Below are 24250 nucleotides of genomic sequence, written 5' to 3'. Positions count from 1 at the left end.
TTCATATCATTTCCCTTACTTTATAAGCAACCTCTTTATTTCATGAATTGGATGTTAATTACTTTTTTGGTTTCTGTTAGGGTTGTGTTTATATATTTATAAACTAGCTAGTTTTTTGGGTCTACAATATTTTTTTCTCCCTTGAGTAATTAATTCTTTACGTTAAAAAAATATATATATTAATTAAGTTTTTTTTTTTATATTTATGTTTAATTTGGATATATAATGGGTAAACGAGTCACAAATTTATTTATATATTATTTTATGGCGTTAAATGCTACATTTATATATTGAATAACTTTTGAAGAGAAAAAACGAAGTTTAGTATATGATGATAGAAAAAACAAGACAAAACTTGTTTGAAACGGCCTTACGGATCATATTTTGTGAGACATAACTCTTATTTGGGTCATCTATGAAAAAGTATTACTTTTTATGCTAAGAATATTACATTTTATTATGAATATCGGTAGAGTTGACTCGTCTCACAGATAAAGATTCGTGAGACCGTCTCACAAGAGACTTACTCTGAAAATAAGGGATTTATTATTGTGTATATACTAATATAATTTATGAGAATTTAATTTTTTTTAAAAAAATCATAGCTATAAGTTGGACCAATTCATTTCCTATCAGATTATATCTAAATTTTTATTTTTTTTTCATCATTAAGATAAATGCTTGTTGGGGGAATTTTTGTTTTATTTTAGAAATAAATAGTAGTTATTCTATGAATCTTTTGTTTAATGATATAGTTATATAGATGAGGGCATTTTAAAGGGGGAAAAACTTGGTCTGTTTTATAGGCCAAAGTATGTATGAGATATCATCTCATTTAATAAGATAATAGAGATATTAGTTGTGATATTCTCGTCCCACATCTTAAAAATAAAATATTTAAAATGAGTTTACAATGTCTTACAATGGACTTCTATAATAACTCGGGTTAATCATTTTCGTAAAGCGAGGACGAATACGAAATAGTTGCTATGTGGGCTCATTATGCAGTCACGCAGGTACGGGCCCGGGTTCGAGACATGACATTAGTTGTATTTTTTAATTATATTTTGCGTTATATATATATTTTTTATCATTATTTTAGTCTTATTTTTTTAAATAAAATTTTTAATATTATATTTTCATAAAATTGGTTGCACATGGTTATCTATATTAGTATATCGACGCACATATTACGTGCTTGTATAATATTTTTTTATAACAGTTGTTTTATATTTAAATGAGTATCAAAACGTAATTATAAGAAATACTGAGATACTATACTGTAATTTTGATATATGAATTAAAAAGAATAAATAGAGAAAAAAAGACGAAACTAGGAATTGAACTTACATCTTGATACTTATTGATTTTTAGAAAACAAAGACTCTATCTGTTAAACTACATGTGGTGTGATTATATTTTAGTTTTAAAACTTTATTAATATATATAGTTATTAGAACAGACGATGATACTAAAAGTGAGTTAATCTAAGAATCTTCAACTTAATAATATAGTATAGATAATATAGATAACATATATGTACATATACATACATGGATATTATATGTGTGTGTATATATATGATCTGTCTTAATTTACATATATACATATACATATATATATACACACACACATATGACATATATGTATATATATATATATATTGTGTGCATATATGTATATATATATATATATATATAATATATATATATATATATATATATATATATATATATATATATATATATATATTGTGTGTTTGTAACTTGAGGCAGATCAGAAGTTGCAGGAAATTTCAGGAAGTAAATGAACTTTTACCTTCTCTCATTCCTTTTTCCTAATAATATCCAACTGTTTTTTTTTTGACTTTTTTTTACTAACTATTAATAAATTGTCTTGCAAATGGCATATTCTCTGTCTTCTCACTATTCTTTTATTTGACTCGTGTACTCAAAACAAAAAACGTCGGCACTGTGACATTAATTTAATATAAAAATTAAATGTGGCTTCTAATTTTTATGATTGTCATATTGATTATTGATTAATGATTACAAAACAAATGAATGCAGAAAATACCGTGGCATCTAATTTTTGTGATTATCATATTGATTAATGACTAAAAACAAATTAATGGAGCTTGTATTCAAAACTGATGGATTTAATTTGGATAATGAGATTAAATTTGAGTAGGATCTCAGAAATAAAGATTAAATGATGTTTATTTTAGGTATATTTATTGTCGAGTATTCAAGTGACTCGATATTTTTTTATACTATGAGTAGCTTTAGTTAGAGAAATACTTTTAATTAAAAGTTAATTTTTTCCCATCATAAATGCTGATGCTTTTATAAGTTTGTTTAAAAGTTTTAGAAATTGCGAATGAAAAAAAAATGTAGCTTTTAGTATTTATACTTCGATTTATCATTAAAAACAAACATAAGATTTCACGTCTGGGGGCTTAAGCCTGGGCAAATTTCATTGTACAATAGACTCGTGTGATAATGACTTTGTATTCGTCGTCGTTAAAAAAAATTATTAGCCATAGTCTATGTTAGGAGTGTGATGGGCATGAACTGTTGTATTATTTAATATTTGAGATGCATCGTTGCTACCAATTACAGTTTTTTGTAGTAAGCCATTATAAACCCTTTTAGACTTATTTTTCAAAAATATTGCAAGACAAAACTCTCTCAAGCATGACTGGACAATAAACTTTTATAGCAAATATTTTGTGTTTATGTTACTTTCCAATGATAAACCAAAGTTATTACAAGAGTATATTGTAAGTCATTTAAGTCTTTTTAAACTTTTTTCTAGCTCATGTTGGACAAGGGTTACTACAACTGCCCCTATTTCAGAACGCCACAACTTTGTCGCTTCCTGATTCCTCGGTCCACAAGCACCAGAAATCAAGAAGTTGTTCTTACATGTTCAACAGATGGTTCTCATGAATGTGCCATTTTCCCCCGAAGGTTCAAAAAGTGGCTCCCAGCCACATAGAACTTTCTCTCGTAAGGTTTATTTACTTGTGTTTCTGTTGGTGATCGTCTCTGATATCATTATTTATGTGACACCAGAGGCCGAAGAGGGTGGAGAGTGATCTTGTAAAGTCCAAAATGCGATGATGTAATCTAATTACATGCAAATCTAGGAAAAATGAAAATTGTTTAATTAAAATATTTTAATTACATTAATTAAATGTGGTAAGCATGTTTACATGTTAAAAATAAGAATTTCTATTAGAATGCATAAAACAGTGTTTTTAAGGGTTATTCGAGATGCGACGGAGACCGGGGATCGTAAAGGAAAATATTTTTATTAAAGTATTATTTTTAATTATTTAATATATGGTATATTTAGTATGTAATTTTCAAAATTGGTTTCTTTGAGGTGTTTTTACATGTTGAGTCGTATTTTAAACCAATAATCGATTTTTTTATAAAAATAAAGGCTTTTTGGAGGCTCGGCTAATATTTCCGAAAGTTTCCTAAACGAAATATTTTTACATTCTAATGAACCTAATGGGCTTATTATACTAAAGTTATTGAGCTCAATTGTCTACCTTATTATTTAATATCTAAACTTGATTTCCCAAGCCCTAAACTACACAAACTCACGCCTCAAGCACTAGAAACCTGGGGTTTCTCCCCTAGCAGCTGAACACACGCGCACACCACACGCCCAAGACACTTTCACATGGGATTTTGAAGGAAAAACGCACAAAGGCTGCCTCATCTCTCTGAAAACGTTCCTTCGCGTCAAGGTGATCGAGCAAAACTTGAACTGTGGAATCTTCAATAAAAATAAGATTTTGTATGCTCTAAAATTAATCGCAAGTACACGATGTCAAGTAATAGTATAATGTACTAGAGTACGAGTATCGTTCCACTGGAGACTGTATTTAACAATTGTTATTTATGTTATCAAATCTTTAGCAACGAAATTTGAATGGTTGTTTATGACTACTAAAATTAAATAAAAACTCAATGAACAAGTTCAAGAATTAAATGCTGAAATATATAAGCTAGACCGATTAATTAAATTTCAGTGGAAAATGAATTTGTTGGGAGTATCGGTTCACCTATCCCTCGTTAATTAATTAATTCTTTCGATAGTGATTTATGCTTCCGACAGGATTTCCTATTCAATTGAACACGCCCTTTCGATCTGTGCCAAACTAATTCTACTCAGTGAAGTAATTAAATGTCTTTAATTATTTATCAAGAGTGAATCACATATCGATCTTTGAAATCCCCTAGTTTTCGACCCTTAGGACTATAACTATCAACATGTATCCAATTGCATATTTCTATGTAAATTGTATATCCACGGACTATACTACTCGTTTTTATCACAAGCTATTCTCTCGAACTTACTCACGATACAAGAATATTATTAAAGTTAGCTAGCTTTAATAATCACAATGCAAAACAATAGTATAATCAAGAATAAATCAACATCGACAATGGAATTAACCAATTCAAAGTTCGGGGTAGGATCCCCTTAAATCCCAACAAATATTGTAATTAGATACTCGAATTCATAGTAGAAATAAACACGACAAAGTTTATATGCTAATTTCTAGATAAGAAATACTAGACTTGACGAAAAACGCGAAGAACGTTGCCCAGAATTCTCGAAATCTTCAACTCCAAGCAATTTCTCCTTTTCTCCTCTTCCTTGGCTGCTGAATCATCTGTGAAAATCTTCCAAAAACCTTTCATCTCTCAGCCTCCTTTCTAAATTTAGGAAAAAGATCAGCAGCATATATTTCCAAAAATCAAACCCGCCCGGGCGGACATGAGTTTCCGCCCGGGCAGATGACTCTTGCAGCTCTTGTTTTAAATATTCATTCGACACGCCCAGGCAGACATAAGTTTCCGCCAAGGCGGATGACTCTCGCAAAATAAATCTTTTAATCGCACCTTCCAGGCGCCCGGGCGGACATGAACATGCGCCCGGGCAGATGACTCTCGAATTTCTTCAGTTTTTTCACAAATTTCCTGCATTTTCACCCACGAGATACATGAGCAACAATAAAACATAATATAGCCAAAATGTCACAAAATGCATGCAATCCTAACAAAATATGCAACACAATGAACTATCACATAATATGAAAAACACATAAAATCTACCTATATCAACCCCCTAATACTAACCTTTTTCTTGCCCTTGAGCAAAACAGGTGACACGACAAAACGGGACATGACACGAAGTAGCTCGACAGTGAATTCATAGTCCTCAATTAGCCTCAGCGAAACTCAACATGTTCCCTTGTCGATCAATGTAAATGAACAACTCTTCGCACTTTCTTTGGTCTAGACATTGTTTCAAATAAAACCTGAACGTGTATGTGTGTGTTGTTAGTCCTAGCAACATAAATGACAGAGGGATCCTTCTCAACCATTTTCAGAGATTTAAATCAGCCTACTAGTGTAAATCTTACTCTTTTCTATTCCTTTGCACTCAGTAATCACCAGCAGCGCCCCATTCTTCTTTTTTTTTTTTTCTTTTTTTGACTGAATTGGAATCACAGTAATAAAAGGACTAAGTTAGAACCTTTCATTTCAGATTCAAATTCATGTGTTTTACATTTTTAGCCAGGAATAAGATTTCATTCCTTTATTCGGCTCCCCAGCACCTTACATCTCCAACTTTAGCCAGGAATAGGATTTCATTCCTTTATTTGGCTCCCCCACACATTACGTCTCCATTGTTTTCTCTCTTTTTCTTTTTTTTCTTTTTTTTAAACGAAAATAGTGAAATCGAATGAAGTAGGGAAAAGAGGTAGTTCTCAATTTACAGTCGAGAGCTGGACTGTCGGTCAGTTTCAGTTCGGATTGTCTTGGAACCGGGTGATTCCAAGTTGTGGCTCAATTAAGCCACCCATGTAGTGCTTCAGTCGCTGGGCATTGACCGTAAATGTCCCAAACTTTCCATCTTGCAGTTCTACGGCTCCCGATGGTATACTTTAGAAATCACGAATGGACCAGGCCATCGTGACTTCAATTTTCCGAGAAACAGTCGCAACCGGGAGTTGCAGAATAGGACATTTTCGCCTTCTTTGAATTCCCTTTCGATGATTCGCCTGTCATGAGCCCTCTTTGTCTATTCCTTGTATGACACTGCGAGATCATATGCTAGATTTCGGAATTCCTCCAACTGATCCAATTGAAGCAGACGTCGTTTACCTGCATCAGTAAAGTTAAAGTTTAATGCTTTTGTTGCCCGATGCTCTAACTCTACAGGTAGATGATATGCTTTACCAAACAATAACCTATATAGTGTAGTGCCTAGAGGTGTTTTGAAAGTAGTCCTATATGCCCAAAGAGCATCATCTAACCTCACTGACCAGTCTTTCCGACTGACACCTACCAGTTTTTCCAAAATCCGCTTGATCTCTCGGTTCGACACTTCCATTTGACTACTCGTCTGGGGGTGATAGGGGGTAGAGATCTTATGTGTGACACCATATTTGCTCGAAATTTTTTCAAAGAGTTTATTGCAAAAATGGGTGCCACCATCACTAATGATTGCTCGTGGTGTCCAAAACCAATTAAAAATATTTTTCTTTAGAAATTTCAGGACCACTTGAGCATCATTAGTGGCATATGCTTCTGCCTCTACCCACTTAGACACGTTATCAACCACAACCAAGATATATTTTTTCGTGAACGAACTGGGAAACGGTCCCATGAAGTCTATCCCCCACACATCAAAAACCTCACATTCAATGATATTATTTAAAAGCATTTCATGACGGTTAGAGATGTTACCTGTCCGTTTGCATTTATCACAGGCTAGCACATAAGAACGAGCATATTTAAAGAGGGTTGGCCAACAAAAGCCACATTCAAGTACCTTAGATTAGGGGTGTTCATCGGTCGGTTCGGTTCGGTTTTCGGTTTTTTATTTCGGTTTTTTCGGTTTTCGGTTTTAGAAATATATAATCCGAATCCGAACCATTTTTTTTTGGTTCGGTTCGGTTTTCTACCAAAACGGTTCGGTTATTTCGGTCGGTTATTTCGGTTTTGATATAATTATTTAAATTAATAATATAAATATATTGTAAAATATAATATGTTAACTTTCTATATGCTTTCTTAGTAAAATATTTAAATATAAGGTCTAAATTAATTAAACAAACAACAATCAACTAAAAATTGTTCAAAATGGTTTTTGATTCACTAAATATCATATCAAGATATATAATATAAATAAAAATATAAAAAAATTTATTAATTTAATGAAATTTCGGTTTTTTCGGTTTTGACATATATAATCCAAAACCGAACCAAATAAACTTCGGTTTTAACATTTATATCCGAATTACAAAATTCGACTTTCGGTTCGGTTCGGTGTTCGGTTTTTTCGGTTTGGATTTTCGGTTTTTTCGGTTTTATCCGAAGTTTGAACACCCCTACCTTAGATGTCGTACTTGTTGGTCCAAAATGACCACCTACCTCACGGTCATGGTAATGGTTGAAAATTTAACCAAACTCTTTCCCTGCAACACACCTTCTGATCATAGAATCTGCACATATTTTGAACAAGAAGGGTTCCTCCCAAAAATAATATTCCACGTCCGAAAAGAATTTCTTTCTTTGGTGAAATGTTAATTCTTGGGGGGGGGGGGGGGGGGGTGGCAAACCAGGGACAATTTTTCACCACTAGAAGCTGTTCATCCGGAAACCAATCATCTATCTCATCGTTTTCACAATTTTTACTAACATTCGATAGCCTAGAAAGATGATCAGCTACCACATTTTCTACACATTTTTTATCTTTTATTTCGAGGTCAAACTCTTGGAGAATTAATATCCACCTAAGCAATCGCGGTTTGACCTCTTTCTTAGCAAGCAGATATTTAAGGGCAGAGTGGTCAGTAAACACAATTACTTTCGACAAAACAAGGTATGAATAGAACATGTCAAGTGCAAATACTACTACAAGTAATTCTTTTTCAGTGATGGCATGATTTAATTGTGCTTCATCTAGAGTCTTACTTGCATATTATATAGTGTGAAATACCTTGTTCCGCCTTTGGCCAAGGACAACACCAACCGCAGTATCACTGGCATCGCACATGACCTCGAAGGGTAGATCCCAATCTCGTGCCACCAAGACAGGAGCCGTCACCAAGCGCTCCTTTAAATCCTCGTATGCCTGCAGATAGTAAGAGTAAAAATCAAACGGCACATCTTTCATAAGTAAAGAAGATAGAGGTTTGGCAATTTTTGAAAAATCTTTAATAAAACGTCGATAAAAACTGGCGTGACCTAAAAAACTTCTAACTCCCTTTATGGATGTCGGAGGTGGTAAGTTGTTGATAACTTCGACTTTTGCCTTATCCACCTCTATTCCATGCTCTGATATTTTGTGCCCCAATACCATGCCTTCTTGTATCATAAAATGACACTTTTCCCAATTCAGCACTAAATTTGTCTCCTCGCATCTCATCCACACCACCTTCAAATTCTGCAAACAGTTATCAAAAGAAGAGCCAAATATCGAGAAGTCATCCATAAATATCTCAAGCAAACCAGGGACAATTTTTCACCACTAGAAGCTGTTCATCCGGAAACCAATCATCTATCTCATCGTTTTCACAATTTTTACTAACATTCGATAGCCTAGAAAGATGATCAGCTACCACATTTTCTACACATTTTTTATCTTTTATTTCGAGGTCAAACTCTTGGAGAATTAATATCCACCTAAGCAATCGCGGTTTGACCTCTTTCTTAGCAAGCAGATATTTAAGGGCAGAGTGGTCAGTAAACACAATTACTTTCGACAAAACAAGGTATGAATAGAACATGTCAAGTGCAAATACTACTACAAGTAATTCTTTTTCAGTGATGGCATGATTTAATTGTGCTTCATCTAGAGTCTTACTTGCATATTATATAGTGTGAAATACCTTGTTCCGCCTTTGGCCAAGGACAACACCAACCGCAGTATCACTGGCATCGCACATGACCTCGAAGGGTAGATCCCAATCTCGTGCCACCAAGACAGGAGCCGTCACCAAGCGCTCCTTTAAATCCTCGTATGCCTGCAGATAGTAAGAGTAAAAATCAAACGGCACATCTTTCATAAGTAAAGAAGATAGAGGTTTGGCAATTTTTGAAAAATCTTTAATAAAACGTCGATAAAAACTGGCGTGACCTAAAAAACTTCTAACTCCCTTTATGGATGTCGGAGGTGGTAAGTTGTTGATAACTTCGACTTTTGCCTTATCCACCTCTATTCCATGCTCTGATATTTTGTGCCCCAATACTATGCCTTCTTGTATCATAAAATGACACTTTTCCCAATTCAGCACTAAATTTGTCTCCTCGCATCTCATCAACACCACCTTCAAATTCTGCAAACAGTTATCAAAAGAAGAGCCAAATATCGAGAAGTCATCCATAAATATCTCAAGGAAAGTTTCTATCATGTCATGAAATATAGTGGTCATACATCGCTGAAAAGTGGCAGGGGCATTACAAAAACCCAAGGTCATCCATCTAAAAGCAAAAGTGCTATAAAGACAAGTGAAAGTGGTTTTCTCTTGGTCCTCGGGTGTAATCATGATTTGGTTATACCCTGAATACTCATCCAAAAAACAATAAAACTCATGACACACTAACCTCTCAAGCATTTGATCAATGAATGAAAGTGAAAAGTGATCTTTACGGGTAGCATCATTTAGTTTCCTATAATCAATGCACACACGTCATCCCGTAACTGTCCTAGTTGGATTAATTCATTTTGTTCATTTGTGATAACAGTAATCTCACCTTTTTTTGGCACACATTGAACAGGACTTACCCATGCACTATCAGATATAGGATAGATAATACTTGCATCAAGGAGTTTGATAGTTTCTGCTTCTACTACCTCTTGCATCTTTGGATTCAATCTTCTCTGAGGCTGCACAAGAGGTGAGTACTTGTCTTCCATCAATATCTTGTGCATGCAGACTGATGGATTGATCCCTTTGATATCTGCCACCTTCCATGCAAATGCACTCTTGTCCGCTTTCAAGACTTTCAGCAGTTTGTCCTCCATCACATCTATCAAACAAGAAAAAATAATCTCAGGAATTTTATTATTCTCACCTAGATAGACGTATTTCAGATGTTGAGGTAATGAATTGAGGTCTAGATTTGGTGGCTCCTCTAGGCTTCACTTCTGAGGGATCAAGTCTCTTCGATCCCCCAAGTCCTCTAATCTCATCTTCATTGGCCTCTTCCATGGATGGTTGGCATTGAGGTATGCCAATATTTCAGCTTTCTCTGCATCCAATTCGTCTTCTCTTAATTCAGTAGTGAGAGTGGCTTCCAAAGGGTCCCTAAGAGCATCCTGCACATAGTTAGACACAAGAGAATCAAAAGCATCAATTCTATAACAACTATCAGAATGCAGTGTGTGCTTAAGGGCATTAAAAATGTCAAAAGTAATCTCCTCTTCTCCTACTCTCAATCTCAACTTACCTTCCTGCACATAAATTAGGGCCTTACCAGTTGCAAGGAACGGTCTCCCCAAAATCAAAGGCATCTCCATATCCTCCTCCATGTCGAGCACCACAAAATCTACTGGAAAAATGAATTTGTCCACTTTTCACTAGCACATCCTCAATCACTCCTTGTGGATACTTGAAAGATCTGTCTGCTAGCTGTAAAGACATCCTTGTTGTCTAGGTTCTCCCAATCCAAGTTTTCTAAACACAGACAAAGGCATAAGATTAATACTCGCACCAAGATCACACAAAGCTTTATGAAAAACAACATCAATAATCATGCAAGTAATAGAAAAACTCCCAGGATCTTTAAGTTTCGGTGAGATTTTGTTTTGCACCAAACCGGAGCAATTTTCGATTAGATTTACCGTCATGTGATCCTCCAATTTTCTCTTGTTTGCTAAGATGTCCATAAAAAATTTAACATAACTAGGCATTTGCATCAAAGCATCTGCAAAAGGAATATTGATATGCAACTTTTTAAATACCTCAAGAAACTTACCCAATTGCGCATCAAGTTTTGCTTTTTTCAATGCTGCAGGGAAAGGAAGAGGTATGACAAGTTTTGATTGTGCAATGGGTGCTGGTGTAGAGTTAGAAGACTTAACTTTAGATGTCTCAGTCTGTTTATCCGGTACTTGACTTTTTTCCCTTTTTCTAGACTCTTAAATTTTTCCACTCTTCAACTCAATGGCCTTCACTTGCTCTTTTGGATTGATCTCTATGTTACTTGGCAAGGTGCTCGTTTTCTACTTGCTATCATCTTAGCTAACTGCCCAATCTGATTTTCTAGCCCCTTTATCGATGCATCTTGGTTTTGGAGTCTAGTTTCAGTAGATGAGATAAATTTAAACATCATCTGCTCCAAATTGGACTTTTCTTCTCTAGGAGGGTCAGATCTGTACAATGGTTGTTTTCCAAATGGTTTTCCTCCCTGTGGTCAATTCTGACAGTTTTGGCCACCCAATTAGAAGTTGGGATGTTGCCTCCATCTAGGATTTTATTTTTTCGAATACGGATCATTCCTTGGATTGTTTTGGACTCCCACTTGATTCATTGGTGCACATTATTGCACATAAAAAGGACATTGTCTTGACAGTCCTTAATATAGTGTTCTCCTCCGCATTTTTCACAAAATATCTCTTGAAGACGCATAGCCGTGCCACCCATTTCAAGCCGTCCAATTTCCTTTTCAAAAAATCAAGTTGCGCAGTAATAGCAGAAAGATCAGTTACCTGGTGAACTCCTGCACTTCTCCGCTAGTTGTTCGTTTCAGATTGAGGATGATAGCTGCTAGCAGCCATCTCCTCCAATACCTTGTATCCTTCCTCAACAGTTTTTCTCAAAAGGTTTTCAAAAGCAGCAGCATCTATCATAGTACGATTAGGAGTAAGCAAGCCCGAGTAAAAGGTTTGAACGACTAACCCAAGTGGCAGTTCGTGATGAGGACATCTTCGTAATAGATCTTTGAAACGCTCCCATGCTTCATATAATGACTCCTGCTCGAATTGAGCAAATGTGGTGATGTCTGCCCGCAGCTTCATGGTCTTAGATGGAGGAAAATATTTAATGAGAAACGCTTTCGCCATGTCCTCCCATGTGTTGATCAAACCTACATGCAAACAATTTAATCATGCTTTAGCTTTGTCACGTAATGAGAAAGAAAATAAACACAACCTAACAGTATCATCAGAAACTCCATTAAATTTAAAAGTATCACAAATTTCAAGGAAATCTGCGATGTGCGTGTTCGGATCAACTACTGCAGATCCTCCAAATTGGACTGTCTTCTGAATCATCTGAATTATAGCTGGCTTGATTTTGAAGTGGTTTGCCCGCACAATAGGCCTCACAATGCTGGGGCGTGCACCATCCAAAGAAGGCTGGGCATACTCTAGCACTGATATGCGGCATGACATCCCAACATGTCTATCTTCATGGTGTTCCTCCTCTGCTCATGCTCGTGCCTCTCCATCAGTTCCTTCAGTCTCTGCTGCTGTCTTCTTCTACGGAAAGTTATTTCAATCTCAGGGTCAAACTGCTCAAGCTCCACGTCGAGTGACTTTGGCATGCACTGGAAAATATTTCTGGAATAGAATAAGGAGTGTTAGATCAAGAGAGATAAAAAAAATGCTAAAGAAATAACTAAAAATAAAATTGTGAATTAACAGTCCTCGGCAACGGCGCCAAAAAGTTGATCGAGCAAAACTTGCACTGTGGAATCCTCAATAAAAATATGGTTTTGTATGCTCGAAAATTAATCGCAAGTGCACGATTTCGAGTAATAGTATAATGTACTAGAGTACGAGTATCGTTCCACTGGAAACTGTATTTGACAATTGTTATTTCCAATTATCAAATCTTTAGCAATGAAATTTGAATGGTTGTTTATGAGTTCAAGAATTAAATGCTGAAGTATATAAGCTAGACCAATTGATTAAATTTCAGTGGAAAATGAATTTTTTGAGAGTATCGGTTCACTTACCCCTCGTTAATTAACTAATTCGTTCGATAGTGATTTATACTTCCGACAGGATTTCCTATTCAATTGAACACGCCCTTTCGAGCTGTGCCAAACTAATTCTACTCAGTAAAGTAATTAAATGTCTTTAATTTTTTATCAAGAGTGAATCACATATCGATCTTTGAAATCCCCTAGTTTTCGATCCTTAGGACTATAAATATCAACATGCATCCAATTGCATATTTCTATGTAAATTGTAGATATACGGACTATACTACTCGTTCTTATCACAAGCTATTCTCTCGAACTCACTCACGATATAAAACTATTATTAAATTTAGCTACGCTTTAATAATCACAATGCAAAACAGTAGTATAATCAAGAATAAATCAACATCGACAATGGAATTAACCAATTCAAAGTTCGGGGTAGGATCCCCTTAAATCCAAACAAATATTGTAATTAACTACTCGAATTCATAGCAAAATAAACACGACAAAGTTTAAATGCTAAATTCTAAATAATAAATACTAGACTTGACGAAAAACGCAAAGAACGATGCCCTGAAATCTCGATATCTGTAACTCCAAGCAATTTCTCCTTTTCTCATCTTCCTTGGCTGCTGAATCATTTGTGAAAATCTTCCAAAAACCTTTCATCTCTCAGTCTCCTTTCGAAATCTTGGAAAACGATCGGCATCAAATATTTCCAAAAATCAAACCCGCCCAGGCAGACATGAGTTTTCGCCCGGGCGGATGACTCTAGCAGATCTTGTTTTAAATATTCATTCGACGCGCCCGTGTGGACATAAGTTTCTGCCCGGGCGGATGACTCTCGCAAAAAAAATCTTTTAATTACACCTTGCAGGCGCCCGGGCGGACATGAATATGCGCTCGAGCGGATGACTCTCGAATTTCTTCATTTTCTTCACAAATTTCCTGCATTTTCACCCACGAGACACATGAGCAACAGTAAAACATAATATAGCCAAAATGTCACAAAATGCATGCAATTTAAACGATATATGAAACACAATGGGCTATCACATAACATGAAAACACGTAAAATCCACCTATACTACAAGGCTTGAATATTCATGCGTGAATCATGCAAAGGCACGCCTTATTCCTTATTTTCTCATCGTTCATACCATATTATGTATGAATATGTGTTCTTGCATGAAAATTCTAAAAGCATCATGGTATTTTCATTTTTATGCTATTTTCGAAAAATGTTAGTCTTAGGTTTTGTTTGACCTTTACAATTTTACGACTTTCATATATATATATATATATATATATATATATATATATATATATATATATATATATATCCACAAATCTTTTCGATGGGGTGAATCAGTTTAGTGATAAACTGAATTTTATAATCTTGTTGTCAATGTCAATCAGTTAACTTATAAGTGCGGAAATAAACTGAAAGACAGATTGAATACTTGATAAATAAAGAACACAAAGATTTGTGGATGTTCGAAGACTTCAAATGCTCCTACCGTCCTACGTCACCCCTTCTATCTCAAGGATATATTTTCATTAAAAGACTTTGATTAATTACAGAAGCTGTAATAACCCACTTAAGTTTAGTCTGAAACATTGCCAAATTGAAACACTTAGTATCTTTACAATTTTATCAGTACACAACTGATATATTTTTCTAAGCACAGCTGATCTAAAAAGATCGAATATAGTATCAATAAGTTCTTGTGCTAGTGATCGAAATATAGCCTGAAAGCTATGAATATATCTGATAAAGTGTGATCTTTTTGTAACTGAGAATGATTTGCTTGTTCTTGTTCTTGCTAACTCGATAACTTTCACTCTCTACTTCTCAGCTGATCTTCTCGATTATTTATAGGATTTGCTCCCAACGGTATTATTTAATGCGTTTAAATGTCATATATCCGTTGATTTGTCCTGAGTATACACATCATCATTGTAACGTCCCAGATTCGATGACTGTCCTCACTGTATCAAGACGGGTCTTTCCAGCGTGCTTATGTCCTCACTCACACGCACCTTGGGAAACTTCCCAGGAGGTCACCCATCCCAAAATTACCCCAAGTCAAGCACGCTTAACTTTGGAGTTCTTATGTGATGAGCTATCGAAAAGAAGATGCACCTTCGTGATATGAGTAGTACAAATCAAATCTTTTAAGCCCTCTTCAACTGTACAGTCCATTACATTGAACAGTCTCGAAATCCCTCTCATTCTCGTGTGGGTCGGTTCATTCATGTTCCCTCCACCTAGAAGCCTGCCAAGAGCCGCTCATTGTCCGTGCAACTGATGGCACCGGCGATCACCCCCGCCCTCTTCGGCCCCGGGCCTCACATGCCCACCAGCTTCTGCTTGGTTCGTCCCCGAACCGCACCGTACTAAGAGAGGTCGGCTCTGATACCACTATAACGGCCCGAAAATTCGTGTTTGAAAAATTGCGGAAAAATTTAAAATTTTCTTTTTAAAATAATTAAGGTGCCTCATTCACAAAATAAACTGATAAATAAATTTTAATGTTTAAAAATAGCAGCGGAAGAAATTTTTACTCGCCAAAATAACAAGTTAAAATATCCAACAACTGATAAAAAATGTTTGAGCATAAAAAAATGGCAAGTGCTGTAAATGAGGTCATCGGGTTCCACTACTGCCGACCCAAGCTAGCTCACTGGTCCCCGCCCTCGGCCCCGACATCATCAGTACCTACAACAATCAAGTCTAGTGAGCCTAAAGACTCAGCATGCATATATCGTAAATAACAAGTAAATAATATAGTAAAATTTGCATGGGATAAAAATATCATGTCATGAGGCATAATGTGAAAATAAATTATCATGAGCAATTATAATACGTGCATAACTGAACTGAAAATCATAGTGAAAATGTTTGCTCCTTGGAGTCCTGTACTGAAAAAGCATGTAATAATTTTCTGTTGAGATTATGGTCTACGCTAGTGGCCCCTGAACTGAACTGACCGGTAACTGGCGACCGGACCGGTAACTGGCTACCGGGTTTAGTAATGTTTGTCTGATCAGACTAATGCCACAGTATACTGGGTGAAACTGAACTGAACTGACCTGTAACTGGCGACCGGACCGGTAACTGGCGACCGGATTTAGTAATGCTCCCATGATCGGTAACGGGCGACCGGGTGAAGTAATAATCCCATGATAGTAAAGTGGCCACAAGCAATATCGCATAAATCTCAAAATGAATATTTTGCACGTGATATAATTAATTAACATAAGTAAATATCCGGTAATAATTTTACTGATTTGATTGGATCGCTCCCAGGCTCGCTGCAACCTAAATATGCCATGAAAAATATGCAATAGCTTTTACTTGACCAAACTATGCAATTAAATCCAAAAACTGAGACAAGTGCACCTAATGACTTCGTATTTAATCATGACTCCGAACCAACCCGAACCAACACTGAAACATCATATATTCATGATTAAAATACGCTTAAAATGATGAAGTAATACCCCTAAAATGGCGAGGGTCGAAATCTAGGTGGATGGAGGCCAAAACATGAAACGCTCTTTCGAGAGTCAATTTGGCACATCGCACCGTAAATTCTTGTACGACCTCAAAAATGATCCGAATCACGAACGGCCAAAAACATGACCTTCCTAACTTGATGAGGCACTATCCAGTTCAAGGCCATAGGCTAAAAGAAAACCGAGAACTCAAAACACGCCTGAGAACAACAGCACCACTTGCTGTCAAATTACAGCAGCTGTGCAATCGCATTTCTTGTGTCGTTTTCGAGACTACCGGCCATTGGGGCTTGAACTACCGACCAGAGACTCTTACCAAAATCCCAAATAATAATCTGAACCATGGCTAAGGGCCCTAGGCCAGCCACAATTCGCATCACACCAGCAGACAACCGAAAGCTCCAACCGAGAACACCCTTGCATACGTGTGTGGTGTTGTGCTTCATTTGCTGTCTCGTGTCGTTCCAGTGGCCATTTGATTGACCATGGAACGATCTAGACATATAGGGCCTGGTATGAATCGTGGCTAGGGGCCATAGGCCAACCAAGGTCCACACCATTCCACCATTTTCGAAACACACATGCTGTACCAAGAGAAAGCCGAAAGTGGGGAGGGGCTGTTCTTGTGTTTTATTGTAAAAACCAATTCACCATGGACCAAGCCTCCAAAAGGACTTAGTCACGTCTTAGACATGCTAGGGAAGTGTTCTAACTATGGTTATAGGCCTTGTGGCAGCCATGATCAGAATCATTTCCTATATGACAGCAAAAACTGAAATTCGAAAACTCAAATGGACCAAAAGGTAGAGTTGCTGTCATTTTCTTGCTTTCCAGCGAACATGGGTTTAAATGAAAGGAACAAAATGGTCCTAATGCATCCTATTACATGTCTAGATGTCGCCTTGGGAGCCTGGAATCGAACCAATACCTGAAACCATCAAAACCAATGAAACCCGTGAGGAGCACAATGAAATCCGAAAACTGCATGTTTGTTTTTCTGAAAATTGCTTGATATATTTCGGTTTTTGGCTATCAAAACATGATCATGTAATGTTAAATAATTCTAGTAGGACTTGATTGAAGAGTCAAGGAAGAATATATGCATGCCTGGTTTCGTTTGAAAGAAAAACGAAAAAATAAGACGATTCGGCGCGGAGGAGTTGGAGCGCTTTCTACCTAGCTTGCTACTGAATTTTTCCTCTCTTGTTTTAGCTCTGAATCCCACGGTTTACACTCTGAAAATGCTCTCTGATTTTGGTGGATAGGGGAGGAGAATATTGGCTAGGGGAGTGAGGAAGATGTGTGCAAAATATAGGGAACAAAGCAAGACCAAGTCTACAAATTTGAAATTTGAATTTTGGTTTGATATCAAATATTTGTTGGGGTGTTTAGTTGGAGGCTATGACCGAATTCCTCATGCTCTCTAGACTAGGATAATGCTTATTAGTTAATTAATTAAGGTTGCTCAATAATTAAAAAAATTAGCATGCTAAAACAACAAAGAATGGGTCAAAGGGTGAGTTGGCAATTGAATTGCTTCATATTCTAAGGTGGCTGAAATTTATAGATAAAGTGGAGGGGAAATGTTGATTATTTAGTAAATTTATAACCCTTAAAAGTTTTACCTATCTTTTTAAATAATTTAGTGAACTAACCCCTTAATTATGGAACTTAGATGAATTTATTTTCTACTCACCTCAAGTTGCTTAAATAAATCCTCAAACCTCGTTTTAACTTAAATCAACTTACTAGCTAGCTAAAATAAATTCTGGAAACGTTTTCTGAATCTTACTACTAGATCGACTGGTACCAGGATTGCTGCCAAGATCTATATAAGTCCAGGAGGTCTTGGGTTCTAATCCTGGGAAGGCAAAAGCTCCAGTGCCTGAGCTGGAGAAGTTCTATGAGTAATGGGTAATGGGATAACCGTGAGGGGACTCAAGCCCAATCGGGAACAACCCATGTGCATTACAATCATTCTTCAGACAATCGTATACTGTGGCATTCTGATATGCCATGCTCCCACTACAAGTTGCAGTCTGCTCTTGTACAAATTGTCGGTTGTTGGCTACGATTTTTAACTGATGATGTGTCAAGCAGATTTATCATTTTGACTCTATAGCCGAATCGATGAACTGACCATGTAACTGATCAGTTTTGCTAATAGTTCAGTTCTCTACACAGCTTTATTTAGCTTTAATCAGTTCTGTTGCCTTCGATTGTTTAGCGCATTAATTATCAGTTGGGCAACTTCAGTTCAAGTCATTTCAGTACAGTAACATTCAGTTGAGTTGATTAGTTTTGTAATCTTCAAACGTTCAATTTTTCAAACCCCGAATTCTGATTCCAACAATTTCCCATTTTTGGTGTTTGTGAAAACTTAGAATTCAAGAACTTATATGAATTGAACCTTGTAGATAAAATAATTTTTCATTTGCAAATAATCTTTCATTGTACGGATTCGTACAAATAATGAAAAAATGTCTTCTAACTGATACTTTGTCAAATCAAAGAATAAAAGAATAGAGGTTTTTTTCTAACTAATATTTATTTCTTAGCTATTTTATCAGCCGGTTCTTGATCAGTTGATAGACTCGGTCGCTTCTTTGATTGCTGCTGTTGCTCTTCTTCCCCCTTTTTGTCAACACCACCATCTTGATTGGATAAAATACGGAATTCTAAAGTGACTTGGGATATAGCATTTAACATTTGTTCCTACATCAAATGAATTCTCTTTGTCATGCTTGTTTGTATGAAATCAATCCGATTGATAAGCATGTCTTGAGTTTGGAAAAGAGCTGGTACTATCATTCTGTCCTTCTTTAACTGATCTACTAGGAGAAATAAGGAAGTAATATCTTTAGTAACCTGCTGGAGGTTCTTCAAAGCACTCTACTTTATATAATCAAACTTTAACATATGCAGCAGTTGGGTTGGCTTCATATCAGAAACAGTTGAAATTAGATTTTAGAGAAGATTGAGACATTTTCTTATAGAGTGTCGTTGCCACAAACATTAGATGGAGTGCATAATGTGTTCCATATCTCGATGCTATGAAAGTACATGTCGAACCCCTACTGAATTATGAATCTCTGCAGTTGTAACGCCTGAAAAAAATCAGTACACGTAAACCTCATGCATGCAAATGATTTAAACCGCTTATGCATTTTATTTAATTGTTTTTAAATGCTCAAATGATACATAGTTTATAATTGAAGGTCAAATTGTATGATTTCATGAACACTAAAGATTTTATCCAAATACTCAATAATAGACAGGGAAAAGAGATAGGGGATGGCTAAAATAAAATATTTTTCGATAAATATTTTTGAGGCTTGATAATATGATTATATATGATTAAAATTTCCTAAAAAGTAGTAGAGTCTAAATTATTTTACGAGACGAGCAATGTTTTATTCGGGAAGTCGGTTTCGGGCAAACGAGGGACTTTTAAAGGACTAAAAGTATTATTATTGAAAACTAAATTTTATAAAATTTTATTTTTTGATCAAATAGGTGTTATGGAGCCTAATTTACCTAAGATTAATAGGCCCAATTACTCCTAAACTCAAATGCGCAAAACCCAAACCCATTAACATGCAAATTTTAAATCTATAAAATAGAAACCTAGTGACTTCCTAAGCTTCATATCAGAATAAAATTCACATACAAGACACACCATATTTTCGAGATTTTGAAGAGGAAAAAACAAGGAGTCTTCGTCGACCGTTCGTCCTTCTTCGCATTCCACGCCAACAATCGTATATTCGAGCGTTCTAAAACGCAAAGGCACTCTTATAAACTCCTTGGACACATCATTCAAGTCATATTATGCTTGTTTTTTTTATTTTTGCATGAAAAATATTTAAACACGATCATTTAACGATAGAACAAATTTTTTCAAAGTTTTGATTATTTTACGCTCGTTTGAAAACCATTAGGATTTCTAAGGACATGCTACCAATAGAAAGTGTTCAAGGGACGGGAAAAGAGTCTTTAAGGGACAACACGAGGGCTGGAGTTGAGTTTAGATAGGAAGAAACGAGCCTAGGTTTTTCTATGGGGGCCACGTGATCATGAGCTTGGCTTGGTGCATGGCGACATACGGCTCGGTCAGGGCTCGGTAGGGGCTTGTGCTGGACGTGGTTCAGGGTCAGGAAGAGTCCTAGCAAGGCTAGGACCCGTGTATAGCAGCTAGGGAAGAGTCCACAAGGGGTAGGACTCTGCCCCACGCACGCTAATGGAAGGCTACTGCTAGGGTGGCCCGCGGGTGGGTTGGGGGTGGCTAGGCTGGTCCAGCAGGGTCTAAGGAAGATGGATAGGGGTAGTTGTAGGGCTTGGTGCACTTGTGATTCGTGGTGGCTTGAGGGGATGAGGGCCGCGACTTGGATAGGGGAATAGGGCGGCGCAGGATTTGACAGGGGCTTGAGATGGTTCATGATGGTCTAGGCTAGGTCGGTTAGGGTTCATGAGGGTCTTCGAATGGTTTGGTCCATGATGGCTCAGTAGTGGCTCGAGGGATTTGAGCCGTGGCTCAATATGGGTAAGCTAAGGTTCGAATTTTGGCTTGGTGACGGGAAGGGCTTGAACCATGGTCCACAGAGGTCGATTCATGGTTCACGAGGGTAGTTTAGCTATGCAAAAGGCTGTGATTAAAGTTTGGGATTAAAATATTTAAGTTTGAATTAATTCAGAAATTAAACGCTTCACAGTTTAGTAATTAAGGAATTAAATCAAAACAAAACACCAGAGTTTACGTTAATAAAAATATTAGAAGTCAAATTTAAGTTTATATAATTATTTGAGATAATATCGAGTCAACAGAAGTGAGAAAAGTCAAAATAGGGAATTTTTGAGTCCAAGGGGAAAACAATCATTTTACACCTAGGTAGTACAAAAAAGGTTGGCAGTGTCTCGAAGAATCATAACACACGCTAAATGATATTTTAAAACGTTTATGATGAAAATATGAGATTTTATGATTTATGATAAAGCTGTTGCAATTTTTACTGTTAAAATGATATTTTACGAATTTGTAAAGGACGCTCTATTTTATGATTAAAAAGAAAAAATTTATTTTGAAAGATGTGAATTGAATGTGACAAAAAAGATATGATATATGATTATTGAGAATATCGTGAGGGAGAAGGCCCTAGAGGGAGTCCGTTTAAGGGAGAAGGCCCCAAAGGGATCCCAACGATCATATTTCCATTTATGTCAGTGCCTAGTGCCTGTCCCCATGTGCAATGGTGAGCTAAGACTGATCAATCGACCACATGATATAGTTAGTCTCTTTCAAAGATAAAAATTCACCCAAAACGATAAATGATGAAAAATTTATGATTTGACGATTTATGATTAAATTATGCTTACAAATTTATGCTAGCTTATTTTGAATAAAAGTATGATTTTTAATGTATGTGCTTGTATATGCATTATTTGGTACTCATGTTTAGAACGTGACGAATCATTAAACTCACTAGGTTTGAATGTTGCAGGTGAGGATGAGATTGAGAGAGGCACTAATGCTTGAATGGATGGAGTTCGGCAGTACACTCTCGAGAGACATTATTTTCCGCATTAATTTGATAGTCAAATTTTTAATGATGTTTTAATTATTAATTAGAGATTTTTTTGCTTTATTTTGAAGCTAGTGTGGATCATGTTAAATAGTTGACGTTAAATTTTGATAATTGACGAGTTAAAGATTTACGAGACGAGCATGATTTTATTCGGGAAGTCGGTTTCGGGCAAACAAAAGACTTTTAAAGGAACAAAAATATTATTATTGAAAACTAATTCTTTATAAACTTTTATTTTTCAATTAAATAGGTGTTATTGGGCCTAATTTACCTAAGATTAGTAGGCCTAATTGCTCCTAAAATCAAAGACCCAAAACCCAAGCCCATTAACATGCAAATTTTAAATATATAAAATAGAAACCTAGGGTCTTCCTAAGCCTCACATCAGCCGACAAATCACACAAAAGACACACCTTATTTTCGAGATTTTGAAGAGGAAAAAACAAGGAGTCTTCGTCGCTCGTTCGTCCTTCTTCGCACCTTACGCCAACAATTGTATATTCGAGCATTCCAAAATGCAAAGACACTCTTCTAAACTCCTTGGACGTATCATTCAAGTAATATTATGCTTGTTTTATTTGTTTTTGCATGAAAAATATATAAACACGATTCATTTAACGATAGAGCAAATGTTTTCAAAGTTTTGATGATTTTACGCTTGGTTGAAAACCGTTATGATTTCTAAGGACACACTACCAATAGAAAGTGTTTAAGGGACGGTCTTTAAGGGACAACACGAGGGCTAGAGTCGAGCTTGGCTAGGAAGAAACAAGCCTAAGGTTTTCTATGGGGGCCACGTGATCATGGACTTGGCTTGGTGCATGGCAGCATGCGGCTCGGTCAAGGCTCGGTAGGGGCTTGTGCTGGACGTGGTTCAAGGTCAGGAAAAGTCCTAGCAAGGCTAAGACTCGTGGATAGCAGCTAGAGAAGAGTCCACGAGGGGTAGGACTTTGCCCCACTCATGCGGATGGAAGGCTACGGCTAGGGTGGCCTGCGGCTGGGTTGGGGATGGCTAGGCTGGTCCATTAGGGTCTAAGGAAAATGTCTAGGGGTCGTAGCAGGGCCTGGTGCACTCGTGGTTTGTGGTGGCTCGAGGGGATGAGGGTCGCTACTTAGAAAGGGGAATAGAGCGGTGCGGGCTTTAATAGGGGCTTGAGCCGGTTCGTGCTGGTCTAGGCTAGGTCGGTTAGGGTCCATGAGGGTCTGTGAATTGTTTGGCCCATGATGGCTCGGTGGTGGCTCGAGGGATTTGAGCCGTGGCTCAATATGGTTACGCTAGGGTTAGAATTTTGGCTTGGTGAAGGGAAGGGCTGGAACCATGGTTCATGGGGGTCGATTCATGGTTCACGAGGGTAGTTTAGCTATGAAAAGACTATGATTAAAGTTTGGGATTAAAATATTTGAGTTTGAATTAATTCAGAAATTAAACGCTTCACAGTTTAGTAATTAAGGAATTAAATCAAAAACCCGAGTTTACATTAAATATAAATATTAGAAGTCAAATTTAAGCTTAAATAATTATTTGAGATTATCTCGAGTCAACAAAAGTGAGAAAAAGTTAAAATCGGTAATTTTTGAGTCCAAGGGCAAAACAGTCATTTTACTCCTAGGTAGCACAAAAAGGGTTGGCAGTGTCCCGAAGAATCATAACGCACGCTAAATGATATTTTAAAATGTTTATGATAAAAATATGAGATTTTATGATTTATGATAAAGCTGTGCAATTTTTACTGTGAAAATGCTATTTTACGAATTTGTAAAGGACGTGATATTTTATGATTAAAAAGAAAAAAAATATTTTGAAAGATGTGAATTGACTGTGACAAAAAAGATATGATATATGATTATTAAAAATATCGTGAGGGAGAAGGCCCTAGACGGAGCCCAACGATCGTATTTCCATTTACGTTAGTTCCTAGTGCCTGTCCCCATGCGCAATGGTGAGCTAAGACTGATAAGTCAACTACATGATACACTTATTCACTTTCAAGGATCAAAATTCACTCAAAACGATAAATGATGGAAAGTTTTATGATTTGACGATTTATGATTAAATTATGCTTACAAATTTATGCTAGCTTATTTTGAATAAAAGTATGATTTTTAATGCATGTGCTAGAACGTACTGAGTAATTAAACTCACTAGGTTTGAATGTTGCAGATGAGGATGAGATTGAG

At 36.4% G+C, this 24250-nt stretch overlaps 1 non-coding gene across 1 annotated transcript; it reads left to right on the top strand.

Annotated features, from left to right (window-relative positions):
* The first annotated feature begins 11947 nt into the window (after positions 1 to 11947).
* On the top strand, positions 11948 to 12053 carry LOC140831252 (small nucleolar RNA R71). The gene has a single exon (XR_012117828.1). It is a non-coding gene; the product is annotated as a small nucleolar RNA R71 (small nucleolar RNA).
* Positions 12054 to 24250: the final 12197 nt, after the last annotated feature.

The sequence above is a fragment of the Primulina eburnea genome, chromosome 4 (assembly GCF_022965805.1).
Source record: "Primulina eburnea isolate SZY01 chromosome 4, ASM2296580v1, whole genome shotgun sequence".
Lineage (NCBI taxonomy): Eukaryota > Viridiplantae > Streptophyta > Magnoliopsida > Lamiales > Gesneriaceae > Primulina > Primulina eburnea.
The sequence above is the reverse complement of the archived record's forward strand: the minus strand, read 5'-3'. Positions and strand labels throughout refer to the sequence as shown.